The 10,502-nt window shown below is 45.7% G+C and overlaps 1 protein-coding gene across 6 annotated transcripts in view; it reads right to left on the reverse strand.

Moving 5' to 3' along the window:
- The window catches only part of DYNC1I1 (dynein cytoplasmic 1 intermediate chain 1), a 199,524-nt gene extending 189,604 nt beyond the window's left edge, over nucleotides 1-9,920 (reverse strand). For 3 of the 6 annotated variants that reach the window (XM_064444577.1, XM_064444579.1, XM_064444576.1), the window contains exon 1: nucleotides 9,556-9,918. The gene's annotated coding sequence lies outside the window, so the exon portion shown is untranslated. Of the gene's footprint in view, nucleotides 1-9,555 lie in introns of all 6 variants that reach the window. The other 3 variants (XM_064444581.1, XM_064444578.1, XM_064444582.1) reach the window with 2 other exon arrangements.
- Nucleotides 9,921-10,502: the final 582 nt, after the last annotated feature.

Consider the following 10,502-nt stretch of genomic DNA (forward strand, 5'->3'; position numbering starts at 1 on the left):
ACATAACAACCAAGTGCACGCCTGCCTGACAATATTTTGATCTTGTAGAATACAACATTTCTAGGTATTCTTGGTCAGTTCCCTCTCTATCACCTGTTTCTGTTACTTTTTACTGTTCAGCTGCAGTAAAACACAGGGCTCCATATGTGGCTTTGCATATGGCTGGGAATGGATTTACCACAACTCTGAATCTTTGTGACTCTACATTCCCCACACATCAACCGGTCTTACTAGTTGTGCTACATTATCTCCTGTGAATTTCCCAGCTTGCTTCGGAGAGGAATAGCAGGACACAGCAGGGTAGTTTTCCAAAGTTTTCTGACATTCAAAGAGAAGCAAATGCACGCTATAAATTGATAAGATTTTAGAGATGGATAATGTGAGAGAAATCACAGAATCTAATCCTCAAGCTGCAGGTCACTGCAGAAAAAGAGTGGCCTGCATTTTGTATTTCCAATTTCCGTTTCTTTTGTATGTACTTCTTACACAATGCTCAGATTTCAATGCTAATTGCTGCTATGATTCAAACCCTATATAAAACATCTAGTTCATCCTAACAGTACCAAAGTGCCTCCTAACAGTATATTTAATGACTTACTAAGACCTAAAGTAGAATTTCACATCAAAGTGTCTGCCAGCCTCTCCTGAAGTGGAATGGAGACTCATTTTCTTCATACTGCAAACGTTTCAGACATTAAAACATGTACTTCCACTCCTTACGGGGGGTAAACCTGACACCTCTGACTTTTCTACCCTCCTCCTGAGATAACCCTAGTGGTATATGGCCAGCAAACTGATACTTAAAGCCATTTATCCAAACATGAAAAATGCATGCTCTAGTGTCTGCTTCTTAACCCAGTTACGACAATTGCAAGAATGAAATCAAAGAACAAGCTATGCTGCTGACATACAAGTTTTGCTGGAAGGCTTACCCAGATATTTCTTTCTTAAAACAAAAATATGCTTTGCTTTGTGGCTGATGTTTGTAATGATACAATTACACTAAAAATATTACACATTGGTTTCACCTCTGAATTCAATACAACTAAAGATTTAGAAAGTAGGGAAAAGCCCTGGCTGTAAGAAATATGCAGAATCTCTCATATGATTTTCTCATCATTTTTAAGGAAGCAAAGTGGAAGAAACACTACCATTCCCTTTGTACTTCCCAGGGCTTCTTCAGCTGTAGGAACAAAGCAACATGAATGATCAGAGCTGGCCTTATCCAGTCATCCCTGTTGATCCATTTAAGTAGAAAAAGATACGCTAAGATAAAAAGGCAAGATGATAAATGCAGATGTCTAACAGCATGTTTTAAAGGACCTATAAAGAACGGCAAAGAATTTGAATATGAGAGACGACTGAGAACTAAGAAGTCTATGTCTTCTAATTATCTTCTCTGTGGTTAAATTATTCCACCAAAATGGGAGAAACATGTTTTCTGAGGGGTTTTGATTGTGCATTGGTTTGGTTTTTTGGGGTTTGTGGGGTTTTTTTTGTCTGCAAGGGACTGAAACCCACCTCCCTAGGGTGACTGTTGGCTAATGGGTGAGAAAGACTAGAGGAATGGAGCTGGCATTCTTAACCATTGAAGCTATTTTCTATTAACTTATTTTCAGCAAAGATTTTTTGGACCAGAAAAATCAGATGCAAGAGATCGAACTTTAGTCCCTAACCGAGGACCCTGGGTTCTAGTCTTTGATTGAGGTTAATTTATATTATATGCAATGACTGTTTAGTTTAAAATACAATGCTGTGTTTAGTATCTGGAGCCCAAGAGTCCTCTTGCTTGCTGTGTGCTTGAAGCAAAGCGCTGCAGAGTCCTTTCTCTTTTTCCCACATGTTCTGTTATGCCCAAAGAATCTTCAATATTTTAGATTTACATGGAGCAGTTCCAGTGGGAAAGCCTGGGCGGGTGCCTACTGCAGAGAGGCTTGCTGATTAGAGCATAGACGAAGTAAAAAATCTCTTTAAGCAAAGGTAAAAATTACCTGAGACTCCTTTACCTGTGGTGAGTCCCATTAAAACCAGGGTGCACTGAAAGAGGGAACACACGCCATCAGCTGCAGCTTGACATGGAGCACACAGTTTGACAGATGGACTCATGAAATACAAACTAGAAGAGACACATAGCGGACACCCAGGCTCTAGAGTCTGGCAGTTCAAGGGTAAGATGCAGAACACTAAGGTGAAAAAGGAGGGTTTCAGAGACTTGATGTGCTTCGAGAGCTAGGGGATAGCCGAGCGGAGATTTTTGAGGATTGCAATCCGGGATTCTGTTTCTACACCATTTTATCAGTCTAGCTTTACCTGAGCTTCCCAGGCAGACACCATAAGAACTTCAAGTCTGGAGAATTTAGGTGTGTGTCCCAGGTTCAAGACGTGGGCATGCTCTGCACCTTAATCACAGCTTCCTACCAAGGCAAGGCTGGCTGCACATGAACTTTCCTCTCCCATGCACACACGTACCTCTCAAGTGCCCCGGTTTCCACAGAGAAGAAACTTTGGCAAATGGGCTGACCAAGAGCAGAAGCAAAAAAGTCCCCAGCCTGAACAGGGCATCTCTGCAGTGCACTGCAGGACTCCTCCAGAAGCAAGCCTCAATGTACGACTTACTGCACCAGGACCTCAGCTCCAGAATTTGAGCCCAAGACACTAGTTAGATGCCACTAGTTCTCTTCAAATAGGAACCCAATGCTATAGGTATTTTTGGAAAATAAATCAACTTTTACTAGCGGTTCTCAAAATATGGGCCCACTGGTGGTCCACAAGGCAATCAGAAATGGCCCGTGTCTGGTTTCCTGACACATTAAACTGTAAAATGTACGGACTCATTGGTTCCAAGAGACAGTCTTGAGGATTAAGAGGGGAACATAGTTTTAAAAGTCTACAAATCATTGCAATATCACAAGAGAGAATGCAGGCGTGAGTAATACAGTCAGCCCTTTGGCAAAAATGGACATTATGTGATATGAGACGGCATAGCAGTCTTATTGCTTTAAAAGATATGTACAGTATTTTAAGAAAAATAATACAAAAGATGTGAGGCCGCTGGCTTCAATTATACTTACACCTAATTCTTCACTTAGCTTAGTGATATCAGAAACTTTCTTGGGAAGAACTTGTAATTAAACTTTTAAGAATAAACCTTTAAGCTGCTTCATTAAAAGTTTGCTGAATGAACACTGAGGAGACATGATCTTCATTTAAATACTTTAAAATCAATGCTAGTATTGACTACTACTAATAATGCATTATATTATAATTTTGTTCCAAAAGACTCAAATGTTTGTACGTCAATGTGGCTGTCTATAGCTTTTTATTTCCCTGTCCTCTGACTCATTGATAAGTAAATAATGAATCCCAACAAATGCTATGTACATGAAGGAAGCGCTGCTGTAAAAGACGCGGAGAACATTAGCAGTAAAGTTGCAACACCTTTTTTATCCATCTTAGCCTGTTCCAGAGAAAATAATTTACTGTCATATTTTGGGTTCTATGCTTCAAACAAAGCTCTATAATGTATAATTATCAGACAAAAATAGTGCTGAATTTGCACAGGGTGTTTTTAATATATTTAAAGAGGTCCATAAAGGCTGAGAAACTAGGCTTTCCTCTGTTTTCCTGCTATTAATCACCCTTCTGTGAAAAAGAAAATATTGTGGGAAATAATGGGAGAGTTTTCCCACGGGCTCTTTCAGTGCAAACAGAGAATGGCGTCACTGCTTTTTTGTCTCCAGTACAATACCCTCCTATCCCATCAGCACAATTTTTTGTATTATTATTACTACTTTGGAGATAGTGAAAGGCAGTAATACAACATTCACAGACTTTGCCAAGTGCAGCAGATTACGTACATGAATAGTTAACTGCACACTAGGCGGTATGATTTAGGTCAAATGTCTTGTTTCATTCTGAAAGGTTATAGATTTGTAAGTCATTCATTGTTTAACACACCACACAGCTTACATCCATACATATATGTAACATGAATTATCTTTTCTCTGTTTTTTTCCAGAAGTAATTTGTGTTCCCAGGCAATGAAGACTGGCAAAGTTGATAATCTGTAACAAACTACTAGGAGCATGTAACAAAGCTCTATGAGCAGTCAGAGATAAAAAAGGACAGAGAAAATAATTCATTTAGAAGCAAATTCAGACCTGAAATCTTTCAAGATTATGACACAAACCACTTTCTGGTTCAGCAGCTGCTCAAAATGTAACTAGAAACAAACTGATGAAAAAAACCTGATGTCATACAACTTTGAATAGTGTGATTAATGAAAACGGTGATTCTTTTATACTACTTAAAAAGAAGACAAACGTGTATTATGAAGCAAGTCACATGAGTTTAGTCCCCCAACTTTGTTTGTGAAACAAAGAAAGAAGAAATTCTTTTAACTGTTCAGTCAGTGGAACGGTCCTTAAACCAGGACAGACAGGTTCAAATAAAAGGAACCATATTAGATGTCAACCTGGGTTTGTTTGGCGTTTTTTGGTGGTGGTTGGTGTTTCTGGTTTTGGGTTTGGGTTTTTTTTTTTTGTGACCCTGTTTTATTAAATATTTTAATTTCTGAAAATATACAATAGCTATAATTTGCAATGTCTTTGCCCCAATTACCAAGTGACCTGGTAACCACTCTGATCCTAAGAGCAGTGCCCTAATGTGCAAAACACGAAACACGGACATGCCTTGAATGGTATGGATCTAATACCACTGTCCATGTGCTTTCAAAGCTAAGATCTGTGTTAATGGATATGGAATGGAAGGGCTGAACAGTTTAAAGCAAGAGAGATCCATATTCTCCCTGCATGCAGTGTAGGACCTACAGTGATTAACTTTCAATACTAACACAGCATAGTCTGGGGGATAGCCTTTTCTGTCAAATTCAGCCTGAAAATATTAGAATCAAGCATTAGAAAAGGCTTGGAGATATTGATATAAATAGATAAACAATATAGTCTCCATTATACTTATTTATATGTAATCCTACTAGGCAGTTTTGTGTCTTTGCATTATTATAACTCCCCATTGTTCAAACACAAAACGCACTGTGCATTTCTGCTGGACTGAACTGAAAAATGGATAACTGAGGAAGCAGGATTTGGAATTACTTGTACCACACCAGAGGTGGAGGGAGAAAAGAACAAGGAACTAAAACCAGTTTTCTCCCAGGGACAGAAGACAAAAGGGAAGGGAAGACCAGTGAGGAAGGAACGTGGCATTAAGACTAGTATTGAAGAAGAGAGAAAAGGATAAGCCTCAAGAACGACAGCAAGAAGGAAAGGAAATATGAAAAGGAGAAAATCTCACTGGAAACAAAAAGCTATGTCCTTAAAAGATTCCCCTGTAGTTGTTGTCTGCTGAGTGGCAGTAAATGAGCCCTCTTCCTCTGCTGAATTACTCATTAATTATTCTCGGGCCAAGCAGGGACAGTCAGCCAGCACCTGGGGAATACACAGGATAGAACTGTACTGGTCCAGAAGGGCTCTGGGGAGGTTTGTTTCTCACATTGATGTAAGCCATCTCTCCAGGTCAGGCAAGCTGATCCACATGCATGGGAGCAGCGTTAAATAAGAAAATAGAATAACACGTACTTTTACTCTAAGATAAACATCCAAGAATCCCATCTGAGCAGTGATTATTCATCAGGTAACACAGGGATCTGCCCACAGGTCAAAGCAGCAGTTAGACAGGACCTCATCCAAAGTCTGCTACGTCAATGTAAAGACTCCTTGTGGCTTCAGTAGGGTTTGGAGAGCTCTCATGGCTTTCAAACAATGTACATAGCTGGCTCCTGCCATCACTCTAGAGGCTAGATTCACTGTCACAGAGAAACTTCTATTACTGTCAGCAGTGATAGGGCTGAGTCCTCTGCCCTTAAAACTTCAGCACGGAGTTACGGTGCACTGCCCACAAAACACTTCCAAAACTGTCATTCCTGCTCTGTGCCTTCTGCTGGTGCAGTGCACTCCCAGACACTCGCCAGAACGCTTGTGCCTCAAAAGAGAAAACAAAAAGTGCTGAAGAAGAACAGTAAAAAAAAAAGAGGGGGTATAGTACAGCTCAGGGGGAGACAGGACGTCATAGCTCTCACAGATGATCAGAGGTGCCTTGTCTCTCTGAGATCTAGCGGCTCCCACATCAGTCTGCTTCACGGCTTCCTGCAGCTCCTGCCATCTGCCTGGAGGTAGCCATTTCTCAGAAAAGTTGGCAAGATGATGGCACCTAAAATGAACAGTATTGGGGGAGCAAGCTCATGTATACCGTATACTGCCTTATTTTCAGTGCTTGCGGATGGCCAAGTGAACAGTAGCTCCCAATGTCATGTCTGACTAAAAGGAGCTAGCATGGTTTTAGATGGATAATTACCAAGCAGCAAAAGGGACATATTGTGTCTATCTGAGATTTAGACTAAGCCAGGGTCTCAGGCTGCCACTGCAGCTTTTCAGACACTTTTTTTTCAGCTTTTTCAAATTTTCTGTATTTTAAGCAGTATCCTTTACCACTTCTGCCTGTTTATATAGGTCAGTTGAGTGGAAGACCATACAATCCCTCATCTGGAAAGCAAGCCCCTTTATGAACACATAAATGTGTATTCACCTGTGTAACTTGTGTTGCTCAGATGAACTAAAATAAGCTGCACTGGCAAAAGCACAGTTTTACTAATACGAGATGCATCTGTACTAAGGGCGCTTTGCCAGCACACTCCATCAGTATTCCTGCGGGAGAGCGTCCCTTTTACACACAGACTACGTCTACAGTCATTATGGTTTGTTTCATTCAAGGTTTTAGAAATAAAAATATTAAAATCAAATGAGTATTGCACTGAGGTCATGACGCAAAAAGCCTGAGATCATACCTCTGCAGAAATTAACTTCCCCATGCACCTCAGTGGGGATTTCAGTGTTTGCTCCCCCTAACTTCCCTGAAAATTAAAGCCCATGGGTAGGACAGGGAGGATCTTTCTGTTAACATCCCACCACCACCTCCAAGTAGTGGCTCCTTGTGGCACTAGGCACCAGTGACTCTGAAAGATTCCTAGTTACTACTTCTGCTGTTGGTCAAACCAAGCCAAAGGAGCTCAACAGGGCACACGAGGCGCAGCACTAGTTAGTAAGCCTGAGGTCCGAAAGAGAGACCGTGAACGTATTTTAAACCTCTGAGAGAAAAAGCCAAGTTTGGGGAGCTGAAAGATCCCACCTGATTACCTGAATCATTGGCAGGACTTGGTGAAGCTTTGAAAAACAGCAACATCTTTCTATACCCTTATGCTTTTCTATTTTGCTCTTTTATCTTTTTCCCTCCCAGCCTATCTCACCTCATTGTCCAGTATCCTGCAATGGTGAGACCTCTACCACAACCCATCACATGCTCTACCTAGCTCTACCGAGCATTCTGGCAGATAGGAAAACTGATGGCAGCATGGAACAATTCTTGAAACCTGTCTTACAAAAGAAAGGGAGACCAAGACACTTGAACCATTTATTTATTTGAAAATAAAGCGGGTAAGTTCTTGCCGCATCATTTAGAGTACCTACACTGAAGACAGCTGCTAAAGCAAGGCTTTTATCTACGAAAGACAACATAACAGGAACCGGGAACCTAAAGCTGGAAGAACTCAAACGGGAAAACAAATAAATGCATTTCAGTAACGAAAAAAATAGCCACTGAAAGGCGTCACAAAGGAGGGCAGCTCACTGCCCTTCCTCCTATAGAAAGAGCTGGAAGGTCAGCTTCTTAATTTAAGATCTGCAGGGTACAACAGAGTATTTGCCTGACACTTCTTTGAGTAGTCAGATTTCCAAATTCTCAGTAATCACTGCAGGTGTAGGGTGTGGTTTACTGCTGCTCCTTTAAAGGTTCCTCTCTTAAACTGTGGATAAGGCAGCATTTGCAGTTAATGCATTTTTGGGGTAGATGAATTTGAGGCAGAGATGTTTAGAGCTAGGAGAAATCTAGCTAATCCAACTCTAAACAATCTCCTGGACCTACACACACCTGGCCTTCAGAAGTCTTTCACATATCAAAGAAGAGGATAGCAAGTCCCAATCCTCAAAATAGGCCATGAACAGAGAAGAAGGTGCAGAAGGGGCAACACGTTTTGCATTTTCATGGACTATAAACGGATGCTTTTGGGAAAACAAAATGAAGCAGAGGATGGTTATCAGAGCCAGCACTCCCAGGGGCAAAGACCTCGGTGCAGCCCCAAGGTTTGTGTTGAGGAAACCCATTCTTGCGTAGAGATGCTACACAGGAATTATAGAAGGAATTTTATCCACCTTCACTAAGTGCAGAGACTGTTACTAGAGATGCCCTTTCAAATGGAAATGAAGTCAAAAGAGGAACTTAAAAGAATCAGAAAACAAATAACTTCTTCCCATTAACTTAGCATGAACAAATGAGGCACTTCAACAAAGCACACTGGTAGTAACAGAACTGCAATTCCTCGGTGGCTCTGATAATACAATCTATCAGGAGATAGATGGTCCTGGGATTTGGATTTCCATTCTGAAACAGGTTTTGCAGCACTGTGCATCATGATTTAGAGCCATTTCAGGGGTAACTTAATGCCCTCACGCAGAAGCGAAGAGCTGACAAAACCCTGTATGTCAGGATAAATTACCAGGTGCAAGTGCCAAAGCCACGTGTCAACTTCACATCAGGTCTTTCCATCTCATCCCCCCTGTAAGAGCAGGTTAGAGTACTTGGTCTGCTGAGAACCCTTATTTTATATGTATTTATAGTTAAAATTTGTACTTTTTGTCAATGCCAATACTGACAGGCAAAAAGACTTTGTTCCAGTCAGTAAGACAGGGGCTTTGTCTAGGAGATACCTTATGCCTCTGCTGACCCAGGGGGATTCCCGGGGCAATGTAACTGTAATAACATCCTTTTGAAAATGTATTTCAGTGGACTACTAGTGAAAAAGGCCCCTCATGGACTCCCTCCTTCTCTTACCCTTTTAGGGAATTACGTTGGGAACGGGAAAACATGTAATTCTCTGTCTGCCGTCGTCGTGGACTTGAGCAGACCCGCTGTTGCCCTCGCTGTGCAAAGAATTAAAGATGGGAAACTTTTTCCCACCCACCCCTCTGCTTGCAGCTGCTTGGCGCTGAGGGACACAGACAAGGCGGGGAGCCTGCGGCAGCCCCCCGCGGCGGAGCGGGACGCCGAAGGGGCCGTGCGGTGCCGCTAACGCTGCCGCTGCCGGGAGGAGCCCCAGGGGCCGGAGCAGGTGCCGCTGAGGCCGGCGGGGCCCCCGCAGCCCTCCCCGGGGACGGGCCGCCGGGGTGGGAGCGCCCACCTCCCGCAGCGGGCCGGCCGTTCCTGCGGGGCGGCCGGGGGATGCCGGCTCAGCCCGCCCTGCCCGGGCGCCGGGGAGCGCCTCCGGCGGCCGCGCCGAGGCTCGGCGGCCGCTGCGCCCCCCGAGGAGCGGCCTCCCCCCCGCCCGGCTGCTCCGCCGCCAACGCCGGGCCCCCGAGGGGAGCCCCCGCTCCGCCGCGGCACGGCACGGCCACGTCCCGGCCCCGCCGCCCCCCGCGGCTGCCTTACCTCCCCGCCGGCGCCCGGGCGATGCGGAGAGGCTCCCGGCGCCGCGCAGCCCTCACCGAGCCCCCCGGGCCGCCGAGGGAGCGGACGGACGCCCCGCTGCCCGAACGGCTGCTGTCCGCCGTGCCGTGCCGTGCCGTGCCGTGCCGTGCCGTGCCCAGCCGCGCCGCGCCGCGCCGCGCCGCTGCAGCAGGACCGCCGCCGGCGGCTGAATGTGCTGTCTCACGCTGGACAGGCTCCTCCCGAGAGCTGCTGCTGCTGCTGTTGCCGCCTTCCTCCTCCTCCTCCTCCTCCTCCTCCGCCCGCGCGCCCCCGGCAGCGACACCCCCCGCCGCCGCCACCCGTCAGCCCAGCAGCGCCCGGCGGGGCAGGTGGCGGCGGCGGGGCCTCCTGGGGGCCTGGGCGGGGCCTGGACCCCCAAGCCTGCCCCCGCCCCACCCCCCCCCCCCCCAGCTACAGCGGCCTGAAGTGGGCTCCTGCGGCTGCTCCGAGGTCCTCTGGCTGTCACCCCCATGTTGGCGCAAGCATCCCCCCTGCGGCAGCCTAGCCGGCAGCTGCACGGCAGCCTGGCTATCAGCCCAGAAACGGCTTCACCATCAGCCCCGCACCATCCTAGTCATCACCCACCACCACCTCCACAGCATCCTTGCCACCATCCCCATGGCAGCGGCCATCGGCCCCACAACAGCTTAGCCATCATCCTCAAAGCTGCCTAGATATCAATCCCATGCCAGCCTCACTGTCATCCCCACAGCATCCTCACCATCACCCCCACAGCAGCCTGGCCATGACCCCACGGCAGCCTGGCCATCACCCCCACAGCGTCATGAGGGCAGCAGGCTCCTGCTGAGGCCCTGTCCCTTTGGTGAAGAATGAGGAGAGCCCCAGAGCAGGTGAATGACACCCAACTTTCATGGTTAGATGAGGGCCAGGCTGTCCAAATGCAGAGG

The sequence above is a fragment of the Phalacrocorax carbo genome, chromosome 2 (assembly GCF_963921805.1).
Source record: "Phalacrocorax carbo chromosome 2, bPhaCar2.1, whole genome shotgun sequence".
Taxonomy (NCBI): domain Eukaryota; kingdom Metazoa; phylum Chordata; class Aves; order Suliformes; family Phalacrocoracidae; genus Phalacrocorax; species Phalacrocorax carbo.